This window comes from Rhinolophus ferrumequinum, chromosome 23 (assembly GCF_004115265.2).
Source record: "Rhinolophus ferrumequinum isolate MPI-CBG mRhiFer1 chromosome 23, mRhiFer1_v1.p, whole genome shotgun sequence".
NCBI lineage: Eukaryota > Metazoa > Chordata > Mammalia > Chiroptera > Rhinolophidae > Rhinolophus > Rhinolophus ferrumequinum.
The window spans coordinates 22,165,460-22,186,068 of record NC_046306.1 but is presented as its reverse complement, the minus strand read 5'-3'; the positions used below and the strand labels follow the sequence as shown (position 1 = coordinate 22,186,068).

The 20,609-nt window shown below is 49.0% G+C and overlaps 1 protein-coding gene across 4 annotated transcripts in view; it reads right to left on the bottom strand.

The window, feature by feature from the left end:
• NOL4L (nucleolar protein 4 like) overlaps positions 1–20,609 on the bottom strand; it is a 125,270-nt gene that overhangs the window by 34,359 nt on the left and 70,302 nt on the right. The window contains exon 1 of one of the 4 annotated variants that reach the window (XM_033094638.1): positions 3,675–3,697. The exons of 2 other annotated variants lie outside the window; for them this stretch is intronic. The gene's annotated coding sequence lies outside the window, so the exon portion shown is untranslated. Of the gene's footprint in view, positions 1–2,515; positions 2,730–3,674; positions 3,698–20,609 lie in introns of those variants that run through there. One more of the 4 variants, XM_033094635.1, reaches the window with a different exon arrangement.

Genomic DNA, 20,609 nt, shown 5'->3' with positions numbered 1-20,609 from the left:
TGGTCTGAGACACGGCTCCTGGGAGTTGTGGGGTCCCCAGGCTGCTGCTTCATGCTTCACCCCAAGCCCATCTGGCCACCAGGGGAGGAGGCCGCCTCCCAGGGACACACCCTGCACAATTCCACTCCTTCCTGCTACCATACCTCCTCTGCTTACTAGTCAGTCATACAAGCACAAGCTCTTCTGGGAAATGTGAAGTGGGGAGGGCTGACACATAGCCAATCACCTACCACATTTTAGGTATTCTCTCTCACACACACTGGGCCTGTCAGAAACATATTCACATACACACGAGGATGCCCTGGTGTCCTTGTTGTCATGGACGCCTGGATGCTGGGAGTATTTTCAACACCTTCTTACTAGAGTATGGAGGGCAAAATGGGCTTTTGTTTCCTAAGCAAAAGCAACTGGCTGTTTTCCCAGCACTCCTCACCAAGAGGGCCACATTGATACCCCACAGGCCCTGCCATTAACAGGGGTCTCTTGAAAAGGAGGCTAGAGAGATGGGCTTTAGCAGACAGGGTCCTCCCAGCCAAAAGGAGGGCTAGAGAGGAACCACTCTGACCTAATGCCCTGCAGGAGTTTCCTTCCAAGAAAAGGACCCAGACAAGACAAAAAAGTTCTTGAGCAACACAGGGGCAGTCCAGCTCCACATGGCCCCAGGGTGACCCAGACCAGATAAGTTCCCCAAAGTCAGTCAGTTTTCTCAGCTGACAGAAAGGTCCTGGGGTGCTCTGCTCCCAGCTTCAGCATGAAGGTGCTGAATGGGGCTATCACCCAGCCGAGGTGCAGTGGGTGTGGGAGGAGATGCTGTCTTAAAACCCTACTCTGTAAAACAAGCCCAGCTTGAGCTGGGATTAGACAGGAGCTTGATATTATTCAAGGACACATTTAGGCCCTAATGGTTTTCCAATGAAGGGGTAATTTACTACCTGGGGGATTAAACTACCATCAGGCCTGGGCCATAAACAGGCCTTTCCCCCACAGCAACCCACAGCCCAGAAACAGGAGGGAACACGGGGCCCCTGCTCCCATCACACAGATGGCTCTCCCGGAGCAGTGAGAGCCCCCTCCACACCTCTCCCCGTCACAAGCCCCACCTGGTGGGGGTGGAGGGGACCCAGGCTGGGGTTTCCAGCTGATTCTGGGATAAGTAGGGCTTTATCTCAAGGGAGAATCTATTTCAAGCCACGATCCTTCTCAGAAAGAGGAGGAAATCACAGAGTCCAAACACCATTTCAGGTGAAATCAGGAGGTTATTAATCTCCCCTCAGAGCAGACAGAAAGAAAAATCAATGTTTTAGAGGGGGGGAAAAAGGTTCCATTTGAATTAATGGGTTTGTGGCTTCTCCATTGATCTGCGCCTCTTCACACTTTCTTTTTGTGCTTTTGTGCTCTTGGGGAGGGGGGAGGGAGAAAAGAATGGGGGGAGGGGGGTGGGCCTCCCGAGAAGGAAAAGGACGGTCTAACCTTAACCTTTCTCCAGGAATAATGCTAATTAGCGAGGCTTAATGAGAACTTCTCCTAGGAAGCGTCGCCCGGTAGAGGCAACCGGACTCAGGCATACACAGCTCCAGGTGGGAGTAGAGGGGCTCATTTCTGAACCCGAGTGGCTGGAATAAAAATGCGGATGGCACTCCCCACCCCGCCTCCCGGACAAAGTGTGGGGCCCTGGAGGACTAGGTGGAGAGCCGCGAGAGGCGGCGTAAATCCAACTTAACCCAGGCGTGCGCCCTCCCTCCGGACACAGTTTACCCCGCCCCCTGTGTCCCCTTCTTTAAGGAATTGCCCCTTCCCCCAAGGGCCGCCGACGCTCCCGGCTTCCGCTCCCACGGTACACCTGAGAGGGGCACCGGGTCTACTCGCGCCGGGCAGGGACAGGGGCCTGCCGAAGTGGGCTCAACTCTGCAAACCTCGTCTCAACTCCCCGCGCCCAGGCTGGGAGCCCCTCCCTGCCACTCAACGCTTCCCGTCCTCACATCCCCAAATACATTCCACTTCCCTTCTCGCGGCGGCCGCGGTGGCGGCAACGCGAGCCCGGCCTCCACTCGGGCGCCTGAGAACGTCTTCCTCCCCGGGACACTGTGCCCAGTTCGCTGCAAACGGTGTGGCCGCGGCACAATACCGCGGCGCGGCGCACACAATCACCGCCCCCAAGGACCAGCGGCGCGCGCGGCCCGGGAGTGGGGTGCGCCCGGTGGCCCCGGCACTTCGAGCTAGGCACACCACTTGGGCACCTCGAGGCCCCCAGAGTACAGCCTTCACACCCCCCCATTCGGTAACACTCACCCGCCCCCCCGCCCCAACCCACTCCGCCCAGGGCGCAGCCGCTTCCCTGCGTCCCCCTTCCCAACCCTGGCGCAGGAAGCTCCCCCGCGTCCCCCTCCCCGGAACCCCCCAGTCCCCCGCCCCCCTAACCGCAGCTCAACGGCCAGCGGCAGCGGCGGGAGAAGGGGGTCAGCGGCCCGGGGCCCGGAAACGGCCGGATCTCGGGGATCCGGGCTGGACTCCGTACCTGGGCAGGAGGCGAGGCGGAGACTGGCGGTCGGGCTAGGCGAGTGAACGGGATGAGCGGTTGTGACAGCCCCACCGCTCCAGCTGCTGCCGCTGCTGCCGCCGCCGCGGCCGCCGGGGGAGAGGGGCTGGCACCGCCGCGGCGCGTCACTGCCCGGCTCGGGGGCGGGGGTGGCCAGGGGGAGGGCCGAGGCGAGTGGCGGCGGTAGCGGCGGCGCCGCGGCCGGGAGGGAAGAAGGGGGAGGGGGGACACCGGGCACGGGGAGGCGGGGGAGGGGGGCGGGACCGGGCACGGGGCGGGAGCCGGGGGAAGGGAGCGCTGGGAGAGCGCACGCTGGGGGGAGTAGGAGGAGCAGCAGGAGGAGGAGGTGGAGGGGCGGACGAGAGGGAGGAGTGGGCACGGGGGGAGGGGGAAGAGAGGAAAAGGAGGCACCCTGAGAGAGGAGAAAGGAGGGAGAGGCTGGCGGGGGGAAAGGAGGAGGAAGGAGGGGGTGCTGGGCCAGGTAGGGGGGGAGGGATGAGGGCGCACTGGACGCGCCGCCTTGCGCTTCGGGGGGAGAGTGCTCTTAAGGGGGAAGCGCTTCAAGGAAGATCCTAGCCGGGGGCTGAGCCCGGGAAAGAAGGCAGTGGGGTCTGTGCCCGCCCCTCGCTCCCGGAGGCCTCAGCCTTCGGGTACGGGAGTGGAGATGGGGGCTGGAGGGCACACAACCGGCTCTCCGCGTTTAGGTAGGAGAGGAGAGACTTGGCCCAAAGAAAGTGACTCAGACACCTTTAGGAACTCTCGGCGCCCCGGGGCCTTCGGGAGGCCCTCGACCCCCGCGCGTCTCCAGGTTCCCCGGGGACACGGTCCTCGCTGGGCGGGGCTGCTGGCCCCCCGCGCGGTCGGAGAGAGACTCGGGTCTGGAAAAGCCAGGCACGTGGCCGGCTTTCTGCTAGCCCCCTACCACAACCTCAGGGCCCCCCCTTTTCTTGATCAAGTTCAAGCTCGGGCTCCTCCTCGCGCTGCCCACCCGCTGCCCCCTCTCCTCCCCTCCCCCTCCTATTCCGCACCACCTCGCCTCTTCACTCTTCCTTTGTCTCTTTCCCACCACTTAGTTTACACCCACCTCCGTACCCCTCCTTCCCCCAGGCGGGCGCCTAACAGTCCAGGCTGGGCTCACCTGACCGACCCAAACATTTCAGCTATACGGAGCGCCTGCCGCCCGCTCGCTCCCAGCTCCCTCCGGTGGGTCATTGTGCCCCTCTGGACGACGCCGTGCGGGCTCCTTAAGGCGCGCGAGCTACAGTTGTAAAGTAATAGGATAATATCAATACAGCTCTATCCCAGCGACCTGGGCGCGCACTGTCTGCGGGGAGACAGCATCGCCGGAGGGATAAGACCCACTCGGATCAGAGACGCCGTTCTGGGCGCAGACAGACCTCGTCCTCCTGGGGTGCTGGAGAAGGCGGCCTGGGGCGTCGCGGGGTGAGGGTGTGGCCCCTGGACCTACCGGCAACCTCAGATTCAGCCTGAAACAACACGCTTGTCCCCAAACAGCAGAATTAGAGCCCGACAGATAAGATGGGTCAGGGGGCAGATGCTGCCCTCCCCAAACTCACACCCTCTGTTCTAACAGATCAGCCTTCAGAAAAAGCTTGTGCTTTGACAGGAATGGGGGAGCTCCTCTCGTGAGGAAATGGCCAAAAAACAAAACAAAACCCAACAACGATTCCACCGCCAGTTTCCTCTGGTCGCATCCGAAGAGGCAAGGCAATTTCTACTGACTTTACAACTCATTCACAGTGGAACCAGCAAAGAAGAGAAAACGAGACAGCCACCGCGATTGTTAGCAATTTTGAAACAGACTGCCTTTAACCCTCCAACTTTTTTTCTGTAAAAAGCCTTTTTCTTTCTTACACTGAAAGCTTTGCATTGTGAGCAACCCGAGATAAACAAGGCTCCCTCTACAGGTGCGAGTTGGAAGTACACCACCACAGATTCAGAGCGAAGTCTATTCACCCATTAGAAAAATGAAAAGATGACAACACATCAAATTAATGGCACACAGACTTCTTCCGCACATGCTGAAGATTTTACTGTCAATATACAACTCACACTTTCTTTTTACAAGAGGCTCTAAGCATGTTATTCATTAGCACCTTTTGTCCCAGAAATCAAATGTGTTTTCAAACCAATTTACTCTTCCCAGTTTTCCCTGTGAGATCTTTACTTTGCATCCTTTGGGGGTGGGGGACAGTTTGGAGGCTTCATTATCTGAAAGTCCACACATGTTGTTGCCTAATAATGATTTTTAGAATTAGTGGCCACAACTCCTCAGTACATCCAGGGAAATGTGGACATTTCCAAGACGGGAACTGTCCTTCCTCACGCTGAAAGGAGATAATTCTGGCCTAGGATTTCCCATCTCTTCCCACCACATTTCTAGGGACCTTTGACTTCTCCTGGCCGGAGTCACTATTTCACAGCGGTGCTGGACATCTGGGCTTGAAATATAAAGCCAAATCCAACTGAAGTTCAAAGGTGGAATTGAACCCAGATAACCCACTTCTTTTCTGACTAATAAAAGAGATAGTACCGCCCAAGAGGGCAGAGCAGTGATTTTCTCTAAGCATGAAATGTGAACTCATTTACCATCCCTGAGATAAAACAGTCCCAGCCCCGCTCCACCCACAGAAAGCAGTTGGGAGCCCTGGAGAAGCTGGCTGTTGAGCGGCACCGGGAATTAGGCAAGTTTTATGTGTGCTGAAGCCTGCAGAAATCTCCTGCAGGAGCTGCCACTCCTTGAGTAACCTTGTGCAGGTTGCTTTCAGTGTCTTTGTACCTCTGGACAACTCCCTGGATCCTTAAAGTGGCCACAGCACTGGTCCTAACAAGGAATGGCATAGCCTAGTTTTTTTTACCACAAATTCTCCCAATGATGTATCCCCGTCTGGTGGGGGATCATGGCAGAGAAAGCGGCTCCCATCTGCTTAAGGGGGCAGTTCTACCTTCATGTCCCTTCCAGGCTCTGAAAACCATGGTTGCTTTTGTAAGTGAACAATTGGCGGGGCATTTGCTCAATGGTGCTTCTTAAGTAGCAACCCCTCCAGGCAGCTTCCTGTATGAAACGAGCCTGCTTCACATGTGGGGACCTAGCCATGGGAACCAGGGAGTTATTATTAGGAATAACAGGATCTTAGTGTGACCAGAGCAGATGCTATTCAAGCATCTCAAAGCATTTAAAAACCCATTTATCCCTACAAATTACTTATTAATGATAGAAGGGAACATGTACCTGCACAATGGAGAGATCTGGTAGACATGCCCCTACCAAGTGATCAAATGCAGCAAAGTGGGGGCACCTGACACAATGTGCTCACCTCCTGAAGGGGTGCAACAAGAGGACACAGCATCACCTATGTCGTGTTCTCCCCCCAAATGCTTGACCTGGATCTGGTCATAACCTGGATCTGACCTGAACTCTTCAAAAGATCCAGTCATTAATTTGACTGTTCTAAATCATGAGACTATAGAGAAATAACTAACTGCAAAGTTTGAATCTTGGTTGGATCCCGGGTGAAGAGGCAGGGGATGGGGTATGGGGTGGAGTGGAGACAGGGGTTAAGGGTGGAGACAAGTGTGGGCCCTGAGCTGATTGGTCAGGGAAGACCCCTCCCAAGAGTAAGTCAACATGTGCCCTGACCCTGGAATGGCACAAGTTAACAGCTGGCTGAAGAGGGGTGGGGTGGGGGTGGGGGGCACAGTCTGCCAGGCAGAGGGAACAGTTGGTGAAAGGCCCTCAGGTAGGGAGAGGCTTGGCATATTTGACGAATAGAAAGGTGACCAATGTGGCTAGAGCTCAGTGGGCCATGGGGAGAGACAGGAGATGAGGATGACCGGACTTGGCCTCTAGGACCAAGCATGCAGAGCCTTGTACACCAATGTGAGGTGTGTGGATTTTATTTTAAGAGTAAGGAAATAATACAGTCTGAATTATGTTTTTAGATGACAGGAGATGAGATTGTAAGAAAGCAACAGTGGCAGCGGGGAGGGAGACCAGTAAGGAGGTCCAGCCAAGAGTCTAGAAACAGTCTAGCCAAATGGGGCTGGTTCAAATTCTGGCGCTGACACTAGAAAAGTGACCTTGGTGGTAAAGCTCTCTAAGCCTCAGTTTCCTCATCTACAAGGTGGATAATAAGATAGTGTGTTTAATGTAGTATTTGACACCAAAATGTCCCCTTTGAAATTAGAAACTGTGGTAGCCAGCCTCCAAGAGGACCCCCGATGATCCTCATCTGGCGTCACACGCTAGTCCCCTGTCATAACGAACAGCACTGTGGAAGCAATGGAATATTGTGGAAATGAAGGTGTATGACTTCTGACATCAGTTCATAAAATACAGCTTGATATTTTCCCCGGAGGGAGTACTTGGTAAACGGTAGTTTTTACCATCATCACCAGGATTCTAAATTTTCACAGTGATGGTCATATCCCTCTCCACAAATGTTGTACCAGTTTCCTCAGCCACCAGAAATAGCTGGTAGTTTTCATTTCACTACACACTTGTCAGCACTTAGTATGAGCTGTCTCTTTTATCTTTGCCAATCTGAAAGGTGAAAAATGGCATCTCTTATTTTCTTTTGTCCCTCTTCGTTTGGGAATGTAAGCATATATGTATTTATGTGTATCATATGTTTATTGGTCACATGTGTTTCTTATTTTTTAGAACAACCCATTCATATTCTTTGTCCATTTCTCTGTTTAGCTTGGTGGGGGATTTTATTGCTTGTTTGTTTTTTTGTAAGAAATCTTTGGAAATGAAGGAAATTAATCTTTTCTCACATATTTTATAAATATGTTTTCCTTTTGTTGTCTTTATTTTGTTTATGATGGGATTTTTTTTTTGCCATATGGAAATTTTATATCATTCCATCAATTTTTTTACCTCTGGGACTTTAGGGTTTTATTTAGGTCAAAACAAAAGTTTTTCTCCACTCTAAGATTATAAAAAAAATTCACCCACATTTTCTTCTAGAGCATTTACAGCTTCATTACAGTTAAATCTTTATTCCATCTGTAATTTATCTCCATGTAAGTAGTAAGGTGAAGACCTAGTTTTTTTGGTTTGTTTTTTTTTAATGGCTATCCAAGTTGGCCCGTACCATCTTTTAAATACCTCATGTTTATCCACTGATTGGAAATGCCATCTAATTTGTACACTAAGTTCCCATTATTTTTGGAATTATATATTCTATTGATCTGTCTATTCCTATCCCAATATTACAGTTCTAGATATATTTTAATATCCGGTAGGGCGAGCACACACCTCTACCGCCATGAACTGTCCCTGCCCCCAGCATAATAAAGACAATGAAACCCATGCCACAGCGAAGAGGTGCTCTACGTGTAGCACAGTTACGGAGAAAGGAGAGATGTTTCTGTCTGAGGAGCTGGGGAAGGAGAAGGGTCCCTGGAAGAGGAGACATCTACTCTGAACCAAAGAAGGCAGGAGGAATGTGACAGGTGGCAGGGCAGCCCAGCAGGAAGAGGACAGAGGCACCAAGGGCTTCCCAGTTGCCTAAATTCAAAATATTATACTTGATCTGTGGGTTGGGTGATAGCTCAGCTTATCCATTTTGTTATTCACATTCGCCAATGTTTGTACAGGTGGCTACAACCTCATAGTCAATTTGATACCTTTGCTGAAATCTAGGAGACGCTGTCCAATACTGTTTCTTCATTCCTTCCCTATTTTGATAGTTTTCCACGATGAATATAACTAAAGAGCCTGACTTGTTGAAATATACTTACCTAACAACCACAACAAAGGTCAAAATTACAGTTTCATCAATCTTTTCAGAAATGTGTTGCTTTAAAATGTTATCGATTAATCTCTGTTCATGTCACACTCCGACTCCAAAACCTTCAATGACTCCTCGTTGCTCGCAGAATCAAGTTATAGCTCTCTGGTTTCAAGATCTTCCATAGCCCTGCTGGCCGTATATCCTTCTGTTCCAAACTGTGAACTCTGGGTCAGACAGACTCACCACCTTCTGCACCGCCCCCCCGACCCCCAATCGCCCATGTGTGACCCCTTCCATGCCCTTGATCATGCATGCTTTCAGGCACATGTTCTTTTGTTCTTTCCACAAATACATATAGACCTGCTACCACACACTAGGTACCATAAGTATGGGTGACACAGCAATGAACAATACAGACAGATCTGTCCACTTGGAGCCGGCAGGCCAGCAGAAAAGAGAGATGAAACAAATGACCACACAGTTTCTGGTCATAGGATGTATGTTCAGTTTGTACTTGACACCTACTCTGCTAGGAAGGAAGTACCCAGCATTTGAGAAGAACATAGTGGATCCTGGAGGGATCCACTGAGGAGGTGACATTTAAGTTTGGCACTGAAGGATGTATGGGCATCCACTTGGTGGAAAGATGCTTTCGGTAGTCGGCAAAGACACCCTCCACCCCTGGCAAATCTAGGCCCCCTGAACTCAGAGTGCCAATCTCACAGACCCCCCAGCTGGCTCTGGTGGCAGGTCTCTGTTAGTCTTCTGTCACTTAATATACTTGTGGTACTTCCCGTTTCCTGCATTATACCTCATCTCACCCAAAAGGAAGTGAGCTCTCAGGGGCTGGGACAGGCTCTCAGATGACACTCCCAGCGACATCCTGCACATAGCAGGGACTCATCACTGCACCACTCAGGACCCCGCCCTGCCCACTGCCCAACACAGCCCTGAGGCCTGTGACAGAGCTCTGAATTAAGCACGCCATCCTCAACATCGGCCACACTTTGTAACTGCCACAGAGCACGCACCTACGTGTTCTCTCTTCCTTCCTAGCACATTCGGAGAGGCTCAGCCAAAAAAGCCAAGGCTGGCCACAACCCAGCACTTCCACTCCGAGGTGTGCACACAACAAAAATGAGTACCGATGGTCCATAAAGAACACATCAAGAATGATCATAGCAGCAGCACTATTCACAGTAGCCCCAAGTGTCCATCAACGGAGAATGGATAATTGTGGCACGTCTACACTGTGGAACACTCCTCGGCAATAGAAAGGCACAAACACTACTACACGGTGACTCTCACAAACTTATGTGTGTAAGCAGAAGAGCCCACGCTGTATGATTCTCTTTATATCAACTTCTAGAACAGGCAAAACTAATCTATGCTATTAGAGGTCAGGATGGGGTCACCTTGGCTGGAGGGTAGTGAACTGGAAGGAGCGCAAAGGGTTTTTAGGGTGCTGACAATGTTCTGTTTCTTTTTTTTTTTTTTGAGATTTTATTTTATTTATTTTTTAATTACAGTTTATTGGGGTGAAAATGTTCTGTTTCTTGCTCTGAGAACTGGATTCATAACGATATGTGTTTTTTTTCTGTATACGTGTCATACTTCAATAAAAGTTTGAAGAAAAGGGAAAAAAATCGAGGCCAGTTACAATGGCTGAGCAGCTTAGAACTTGGTGTCATCAATTACTGCGACCCACTCTAGACTGGGAATCTGCAGTGGGTGGTAGTACATTACCTTATTTAATCAGCCAAATAACAAGGCTGATAGTAATTGCCATTTTAAACGTGAAGAGTAGGGGCTCATTGAGGGAGATTAAAGGACTCATCCAGTCACCCAATGGAGAGGAAGCGGGTGCTCAGAGACCAGGGGACATGCCCACAGTGAAGCCCTAGAAGCTAGTGGCCGGGCTGGGTTTGAACCAGGGTGTGTTGGTCTCCAGGGCATGTGGTGGGCCCTGCTAAGTGGGACCACTGAGTGGGACCACGTGGCCCTGTGCCTTACCAACCTGCAGCGGAGCAGAAGTAGGAAGCCATCAGCGTGAGTTCCTACCCATGGTGCAGCCAGAGGTTCCCATGGGGCTGAGAACTGGGAGCGGGCTGGGGCTGCTCTGCTCAAGGCGTTCAGCCTCTGGCAGGACCCCAAGGCTTCTCCATGCAACGCCTGAGGGAGACTGGACCTCAGAAGGCCCCTGGGCCAAAACTCTAGCTGGCTGCTCAGCAGGTGATAGGTGACAGGTGAGGGACCCCTGTAGGCTGTAAGATGCTAACTTACCCTGCTTCAAGGACGACACACTGGGCAATGGGAGCTGGCTACCAAGAGAAAGGGGCAGGCAGCACCTCCCATTTCAGCCCGAAATCCCACAATGACAGAGCCCGCAGGTGGGCTTTGTGTGGGTAATGGCCAAGGTTCTGGGGCCAGGGCTACTGCACAGAGACCTTTCTAGAGTCATGCGCTTGGTGGTCAGCATCTAGGGTAGAGGACAGAGCAGAGGAGCACATGACTGGGGATGTGCTTTGTTTGCATTCAGGCCTTTCCTCAGTGTGACCTCAGACAGGTGACTTAACCTCTCCAAGCCTTGGTTTTCTCATCTCTAAAATGGGAGAACAACAACAGGGCTTTGTTTCTGAAGGCTGCCATGAGGCTTAAATGCAGTGATGCCTGCAGGGGGCTGACTGGTGCCCGGCGCAGAGCAGCTGCCCAAACCTTCGTTATCCCTGATGATGATGATGGTGTGAAAAATAACTAATTAATATTCAGGCATCAGTCAACAAACATGTATTGAGCCCCAACTATGTACTGGGGCCTGACCCAGACGCAGGGACTGTGGCAGTAGGATAAGCAGACCTGGGCCTGCCGCCATGAGGCTGATGGTGCTGGTGTATGTGGCTGGGGATCTTGGCCTGTCCCTACCCTCACTAGCACTCCCCCCGCCCCCCCCCCCCCCCCCCCGCTTTTCTTCTCCTTCCCGTTCTCTTGGGAAATAACAGTATTAATAGGGCTCTTCTTCTCACCAACTCTATGGCTTTGGACAAGTTAGTTAAGTTCTCTGATACGGAGCGTCAGTTTCCTCATGTTCTCTGTGAGCGACCTGTCATACAGAAGGCCTTCAACAACTGTTCCTGCTCTTCTCCTTGCATTCCTCTCCTCTCTTCTTCCTTCTGGCTTCCTCTCTCTTTCCTTCCCTTACTATTCTTTTCCCCTGCCCAAACCTTGGTATCGTAACACCCAAAAGCATTGTCAAGCTCAGCTGATAGCACCCAGGCCACGGCAGATGCTGTGAACTAACTTATCTGATGCCTAAACTCAACATTTTCTCCCTTTCCTTCCTCAACTACAGAGGGTGGGGAAACGCAATTCTTTCTTTCCCAGCTCCCTTGCAGCTGGGGTGGCCATGGGACCTTGTTCTGGCCAATGAGATGTCAAAAAAGTCTATTGGCAACTTTCTGGGAAAGCTTTTGCTTTGCTGGACTAAGATTACATCAGCCCTTCCCATCTTCCTCTCACCTTGAATGTGGAGAAGATGGTTGGAGCACTAGCAGCCAACTTGCAACCATGAAGAAAAAAATCAACAAAATCACAGAGACCAACCCAACACTGCAGACATTAGCACCAACAGCAGCTCCCTCACTCTTCTTGTTTTAGGAGTAAAAAAACACTTCCTATTTTGCTACACAGTCAGCTAGGTTTTTGTACTTTTAGTCAAAAGCATCCCTGACTGATTCACAGGGCTCCCTGTTTGTGGATGGACTGGACAGCAAAGGCCCCTACTCCCAGGTGGCCTTTTCTCTAGAGTTTTAACCCCTCAAAGAGACTAAGGAAGGGGGCTGGGTACCTTTTGTGCACACGGTGGTGCCTGAGGGAAGACAAGCACTTACTTTTATTACCTACAGACTCTGCTGGCGGGAAAGGTGTCAAGGCTACTGCACAGGTATGCCCAGGGACTGTCGGAGCCACAGCAGTGTTCCAGTTAAAGAGCATCTTCTGTTTCTATCCTATCTTTTCTTTAGGCACTTGGAGCCATTCCAAACATCTGAGCCATAAAACAATCATGGGCCTAGCAAGGCATGGGGTCTGTTACTCATTCCTATAGAGGAGGAAACTGCAGGGGAGAGAGCCCGAGGCCAGGCTGTTTGTGGCCCTGCTGGGCAGAGCCCGCTCTCTGCTGTCTTCACTACCTCAGCCTAGAGCTCAGGGCTACCCAGGCCCTGTTATTGGGGCACTGCAGAAAGGTGGAGAGGAGCTGCCTGGAAGTGGGAAGGGCAGGCAGGCAGAGCTCTGGGCCCCTTTCCCCCTTGATACACTGGACTTCCTCCCCTGCAGCGTTTCCTTGAAGAAAGGGGTTCCTCTGTCAAAAAGCAAATTTTGAAAACCGCTGAAATCTGGCACAAACCTGCCATTCCGCTAAAAGGGAAGCTGCAACATGGAGAAATGAAAGTTAGACGGCTGGTCAGAGGCAAGGCCACACCTAAAACCAGTCACTGGACTCTCTCTTGGGTGCTCGTCTCCACTTGCCATCACCCTCAGTTAAATGCCTGCTCTCTCCTCTGGCAGAGGCTTCACATTGCACATAACTGTATTCAGCTGGCAGGCCTGAGAGAGCTGTCCTCTGCTGACTGCTCAGGCTTATCCCAAGCACAGCTGCCCCTCACTCCCTATTTCCTAGACCCCTTGTTGTTCCCACCCCAGGGCCTTTGCACTCGCTGCTTTCTCCACCTAGAAAGTCTTTTCCCCTTCACTGCCACACTTCTTATCGTTCAGGTCTGGGCTTGATGCCACCTCTTCAAAGAGGCCTTCTCACCCAGAGTCATAGTCTATCAACTGACCCTCTTTTAATTCTCTGCCCCAAACTTTTCACGTTTGTGTATTTTTTTCTGACTGACTTGTTTATCATCTCTACAGCCCGTGAGCTTCCCGAGAGCGGGTTTCTTATCTGTCTCATTCACCGCTGAATCCTCAGTGCTCAGAACAGTGTCCAGGACATAGAAAGAACTTAAATGATTTTTAAATGAATAAAGGAGGAAATTTTTTGAAAATGATACAAACACAGGGTCACAGGGAGGGCAGCGATCTGGAAGGCTGTGAGCAGAAGCTGTGGGCCTCTGTCTCCTCTGTCTGAGTGGAGGTGGGGGAGCTACCAGCCCACCAATGGTCCACGCCCAGTCTCCTGGAGCAAAAACAAAGCAGCCAGTACAACACTGTGCCATTCTACCCTCAAAAAAAAAAAAAAAAAAGGCCTCAGGCTCGTTAATGAGGTAAACACAATCATAACCAGGAAAAATCTTGGCTGTGCTTCTTCAAGTCCACCCAAAGCCATTATCTCTAATTGATCTCCAGACATCAGCTGCTGAAGCGTCTGAAACCCTCCTGCATCCTCCAGGTCTGGTTACAAAGCCTCAGCTCACCCACCCACCCACCGAGTGGGGTCAGGTCTCCTGCAACAGCTCTTTGCTGCGGTGCTGGGACCTGTCTGGGCCACACATGAGAAGAAGCCATCAGGCTGGCAAGAGTGAGGCTGGGTCAAGAACCTGGGTAAAAGCCACAACCAATAAATGCTCAGCTGCCAGGGGACAAGGCTGTATTTCAGAGCCCTAAGTAGAAGGTTCGACAAAGCCACCAGGGTCTCCCCCTCAAAAAAATGTGATTTTTTAGGAGGGCTGGAGAAAGCACCCTGCCCAAAATATCCCACTTGCTCTAGATGAAAGAGACATTCTGAAAAACAACAATGAAAATCCAACAGGACTTCGCCACGAGACACCAAGGTCCCTCCGGGTCTCAGGCTGGGCTCAGAGTTGGAGGGGGGCGGGGCACGAGGTCAGCGACCATCTGGATGTTTGGAGACACCCCTTCCTGGCTCAGTCTGGGAGAGACAGAGAGACGCTTCCTTTCCTGTTGGATCTCTCTTATCCTTAGAGACAGAGCAGGGTGTCAACTACCCAAGGTGAGTCGCAGGGGCGTCTACAGTGAGAGCTCTGAGAAGACTGTGTTATTGCCTCCCATTTATGGAGGCCCAGGTGGCAGCTCCTGACCTTGCTCCCGGCTTTTCCCTTGACACAGATAAAGTATCCCCAGGCCAGCCCTGCATGCAGGATTCTGCTCATGGCACCATGCAGCTCTCCTGCACCAGTAAACTATGGGCACTGCGTGCTCGCCCCCCTGCCCCCCCGTAATGAATTTGAAAGGCCACATCAGCATCCTTGCATGTAGGGGGGGTGGATGTCCGCAGCCTGAAAGGGGACTGAGCCTTTAGGAGCTGATGGGGACAATGAGCTGTTTAGATTTGGAGTATCTACTAACTCTATCAGGCAACTGGCTTTTGAGACAGGATGTAGGTTGTTTTCTGCTGCTTTCCCACACAGCTTCAGGGAAACAGGAGGAAAGAAGAGACACAGACCTCTCTGAACCCAGGCTGCCCTGGCGAAACAGCTATAATGCTCATTTTCTTGGAGTGTTTGGAAGCTGCAGCAAGTTTCCAGAAAGCACCCGAAGATTCTCAATAATATAAATTGATCACTAAAACAGTGCTCCGTAACAAAGATGTTTGACAATGGGTTTTATGTCTCCAGTGTCTTCTCACAATAGAGGTTTCCAAGAAAACGTTCCCTCTCAAGTTTAGAAATGCCCTATCTTGCTTGACACCATCTTTAGGAGGATGGGAGTGCTGGCCTGTAAATGTTTATTGCCCGCCCCCCGATTCCAACACTGAGATCGTGATGCCCCTGGATCACAGTGCACCCCTGTTTCTTGCATGAACAGAAAAGCCTGCAGTAGGACCAGCCCGGTGGCTCAGGCGGTTGGAGCTCCGTGCTCCTAACTCCGAAGGCTGCCGGTTCAATTCCCACATGGGCCAGTGGGCTCTCAACCACAAGGTTGCCGGTTCAACTCCTCGAGTCCCACAAGGTATGGTGGGCAGCGCCCCCTGCAACTAAGATTGAACACAGCACCTTGAGCTGAGCTGCCTCCCGGATGGCTCAGTTGGTTGGAGCGCAGGCTCTCAACCATAAGGTTGCCAGTTGGACTCCCACAAGGGATGGTGGGCTGTGCCCCCTGCAACTAGCAACGGCAACTGGACCTGGAGCTGAACTGCGCCTTCCACAACTAAGATTGAAAAGACACAACTTCCTTGACTTGGAAAACAGTACTGGAAGTACACCCTATTCCCCAATAAAGTCCTGTTCCCCTTCCCCAATAAAATCTTTAAAAAAGAAAAGAAAAGAAAAGAAAAGCCTGCAGTAGAACTATCTTAGCTTGGTGTCTAAGTGGTCAGATCAGTGGTGCCTCTGTCGTATTTTTCCCCCACCAAAAAGGGGATGCAAAAATTTTTAGGCATTAAACAATTTTTTTCCAAATAACTATTTTTTCAAGCCAGGAAAACTTTCAAAAAAGAAGGACAACAAAGGGGAAACCATTCCTATTAAACATTAGAACATATTAGTCTTAATATTTAAAACAGTATGGAGCTGGTACATGAATAGACAAAAACAAAAATGGACTGAACAGAAATAGATTCTGTTTCAGATGGAAATTTAGTAAATTATAAAGGTGGCATCTCAAATCAGTGGGAAGAAAATAGATTCTTTAATAAACATGCTGACACAAGAGGTTAAAGCAGGATCTGTATCTCAGAATACACCAGGATAAGCTCCAAATGGATCAAAGATTGACTATGAAAACATGAAAACATATATTTTGTGCTTGGTCAGCTGAGAGGGTCTGAAAGAAAGGACTGCCCAGTAGCAATAAGCACACCTAGCACCCAGATCTTGGTTTTTAATATGACTCCAATTTAAGGAATCAGATCTCCTTGGAGATACGGCTGATTCGAGGATTGGGGCAAGGAATACATAAGATGAGCCTGGAGCATCTTGTAGTGCCAGAAAGTAAAGAAACACTAAAACAAAATGAAATGAAATCCTACAAAAAACACGAACATCGATGGGGGTATTGTCAAAATAGCACAGGAGCCAAGTGAAAGAACTCCCAATGGCCAAAGCGGAAACACTTTGAGCAAAAAAATGAATAAAGCAGTACTGAATTATAACCCCAAATAAATAGCCATATAAATAAATGATTGAATAAATTTATAAATGAGGAAGGAAAGATCTAAATAACGTATGTGGCTACCTCTCCCTCAAAGAGAGAAAGCATAACCCCCCCTCCTTAGGGGTGGGCTACCTACAGTGACTTCCTTCCAAAGTGTACATTATGGGGTTGGGGGGTGGGAGAGTAACTTGATCGTGATGAAACGTGACAAACATTATCGCAGTCAGGTATGGCCAAGGCCAGCACCAACAGTTATGAATCATGTTGACAGTATGTACCCTTGACATGAGGTGGTACAAATGGCACTCTGTTTGTGGCCTTCCTCCTAATAACCCATAACCCCAGTTTTATATACTGATAATAACATCAGACAAATCCCAAAATTCTACAAAATATCTGACCAGTATTCTTCAAAACTGTCAAGGTCATCAAAAACAGGAAAAGACTGAGAAATGGTCACAGCCAAGAGGAGCCTAAGGAGACATGACAACTAAATTGCCCAAGTTTAGTTGGAACCCAGATAGAATTGCGGAACAGGAAACCCGACATTAGGTGAAAACTAAGGAAATCTGAATAAACTATGGACTTTAGTTAACAATAATGTATCAATATTGGTTCATTATTTGTAACACATGTATCATACTGATGTAAGATGCTAACAAGGGAAAACTGTGGGATGGGTGCATAATGTGAGAATTCTGTACTATCCTCTCAATTTTTCTGTAAATCTAAAACTGTTGTAAAAAAAGTCTATTAAGGGCCGGCCCAGTGGCTCAGGCAGTTAAAGCTCCATGCTCCTAACTCCGAAAGCTGCCGGTTCGATTCCCACATGGGCCAGTGAGCTGCACCCTCCACAACTAGATTGAAGACAATGAGCTGCCATTGAGCTTCCGGAGGACAGGGGGATGGCTCAGGTGGTTAGAGCGCAAGCTCTCAACAACAAGGTTGCCGGTTCAATTCCCGCATGGGATGGTGGGCTGTGCCCCCTGCAACTAAAGATTGAAAACGGCGACTGGACTTGGAGCTGAGCTGCGCCCTCCACAACTAGATTAAAGGACCACAACTAGATTAAAGGACAACTACTTGGACCTGATGGACCCTGGAGAAACACACTGTCCCCCAATATTCCCCAATAAAATTTATATATATATATAAAAAAAAAGAAAATGAAAACATGAAAGTCCTAAAAGAAAGCATGTAGGTGAACTGGAGATAGTCTTTTTAAGACTCAAATACAGAAGCCATTAAAGAAAAAAATTGATAAACTTGAGTATATAAAAATAAAAATGACAAAACACACATACCATAAAGCAGGATCAAAAGATAGAGGGCTAAGTTTGGGAGTGGGGGTGTGGGGAGAGGCAATGGCCAACTCCAGGAATCCAAAGAAAGGAAATGTAATCACAGTATGCTAATTGGCTCAGGTATGAATAATATATACACAGTCACAATAATATAAATAATGACAGTGATTTATCTACATAGAGAGGTATAGATATACTGAAGGATAGAGCAAGGAGAAATAATACGCGTTTATGAGAAGGTATAAGAGGGTAAATACTGACCTACTATCGCAAGAAATTAAACAACAATAAACAAAACTGAAAAATCAAGAACTAGCAGTATGAGCATGTTATTTAGAAACAGGAGGTAAAATACCAGAAGGGACAGCTGAAAGATAAGAAAAAGAGGCTGTCTCTAGAGAGTAGAAATTGAAGTGGGGAGTTGGGTCAGAGTCTTATGTTTTTCTATATGATTTTAAAAATATGTATTCTATTGGCAAAAATAAATACAAATAAACAAAAAAGATAAAGGGCCACCTGGGAAGCTGTTTCTGAGGGCAAGCCACCCTGGAGTTATAGGGGGAGGGTCTGAGGGGTACAGGGCAGAACCTGAGAGCAGCTACCATATCTGCACATCTTCTCACAGTAGAAATGCTCCAAGGATCATTCTTTGCCTGGAGAAATCCAAACAGCAGCCTTGGTCAAGGTCAGTGTTTCCGTTGCCTTTTGTTTTTCTTGCCGCAGCACAAACCTTCCACAGTGCCAGAGATTTACTAAGCCAGGAAAAGGTTTGGGCAATAGCTTCTCAGATCTTAAATGGGGCCAGCGGCATTTCAGGCCTTTCTTGGGCTCTCATGGAGGCAAGCTGGGCCCCTGCGACTCAGCTACTTAACAAGTAACAGGCGGGCTGATCCCAGAGGCCGGCTGAGGGTGTCTGAAAAGAGGGAGGTGAGAGATGGAGCAAGAGAAGGCGGCCAGCAGAGAAGCAGGAAGGCCAGGAGTTGGGAAGAAGGGGAGGAGGCTGTGAACTGGGAGAGTGGCCCCAGCATACCTGCGTGGGTGAGCCCCATAGGGAGAGGACAGGAGGGACTAGGCAGCTAAGGCAGCAGACCCCACATTCTCACAAATTCCACAGGGTCCATCCCAGGCACGTTTCTAGAGCGCAAACACAGATGCTCAAAGTTGGAAGACACTGGTCTAGAGAAGTGACTACAGGAAGACAGTAGCAAAAACTGCAAACGGTGAAGAAACCGAAGATGGGTCAGATGCTGAAGGCTGCGAAAGAAAGATGCGGCCTCACACAGTGATGACAGCGGTGCTCTTTGTGTTCAACAGGACCAACCAATCTCCTCAGCCTCCTCCCGGCACAGAACTCCAAGGTTAAGAGGCCTGAAATCTTCCTGGGAGACTGTACCTTTCACAACATAAAATATCTCTCTGTGCCTTACTTAATGCTTTTTTTCTTTGTCTTAAAATTGTACTCATTTGACATTAATAGCACGGCCCTCTCTTTTATTTTCATCTTCTTTTTTTGTCATTAAAAAATGTCTTTCATAAACACCAAATAGATTTTGCCATTAAAAAAAAAACAAAGAAACCCCATCGGAGTGTTTTTGACTCTTTGTAGTGAAATTTAACCCATTTATATTTATTGTGATTTATTGGTATTTGGTCTTGTTCCTGTTAGCTGACATATATAGCTCTCTTTTGGTTGTTTTTTCTTTTATTCCCCCATTTAATTACTCTTTGCTGGGCTGATAAAGCTTTCTTTATTTCTTTTATTTTCTTTAGTGGTGTAGAAATTCTACATTCTATTTCTATTCCATGGAGATTACTCATTAATTTTAAAGAAACACATCAGAACCTCTAATCCTTAAGAGACCATCAAAGGTTTATACACACTGAGCCAAAGCAGGGGACATGCAAAGTTTCCATTGTGCTATTTCTCCCCTGAGCTCACACCTCTCCTGGACTATAGGGTGGCCTGAGGAAGGGGAAGGAGGAAACCATCATTGCTATCAAGCTCTGAAATCCAGGTGTCAGAGTTAGCACTCTGATAAGGTGGCTCTCCAAAGGTAAGAGTCCTGTGAGTCAGGCACTGTTTAAGTACATGACAGGCTCTCACCGTAAAACCCATTTGCTGTGTTTCTTCTTTGGGTCTGCCCATTTTCTTGGGGTCCTTCTGAGCAGAAGGGAGGCTGAGAGTATTCATGAGAAAAGAAAGCCACAAAGAGGGGTAAGGACGCAGAGGGAGAAGGAACAGAACCCTGCTTTAATCCCTCCCTGCCCCACAACCTGGTCCAAAAGATACTGAGAAAAAAAAGTGAATGTCATTAGCCAAAAAATGGAAACAATCCAAATGTTGTTTGGGTTGTTGTCAATGGACAAATAGATAAACACAATGTGGTCTATTGTACAATGGAATATTATTCAGCCATGAAAAGGAATGCAGTTCTGTCACATGCTACATCACAGATGAATCTTGGAAACATTAAGTGAAATAAGTCAGACAGAGAAGGACAAATATTATATGATTCCGCTTATATGAGGTACCTAGATAGTCAAATTTATAGAGACAGTGATTACCAGGGGCTGGGAAAGGGGGGAATGGTGTTATTGCTTAATGGTTGCAGTTTCTGTTTGGGGTGATGAAAAACTTTTGGAAACAGATGGTGGTAATGGTTGTGCAACATTGTGAATGTACTTAATGCCACTGAATTGTATATTTAAAATGGTTAAAATGGCTAATTTTATGTTACATATATTTTACTACAATTGAAAATAAAGTGAATGTGTAGAGCTTTTCAGAGCAGGCTTGTTTCCTTCTCCACTTAGGGAGACAGGAGTCTGAGTTCCCACCCTCGACTGTGCATATTTCCTTTCCAAATCCTTGCCTACCACCCCAAGGCTAACTGAGGAAAGGGCTGCCTCGTGGTCTCACTTCCAAGAAAGGCCCATGAGCTATTTCCTTCTCCT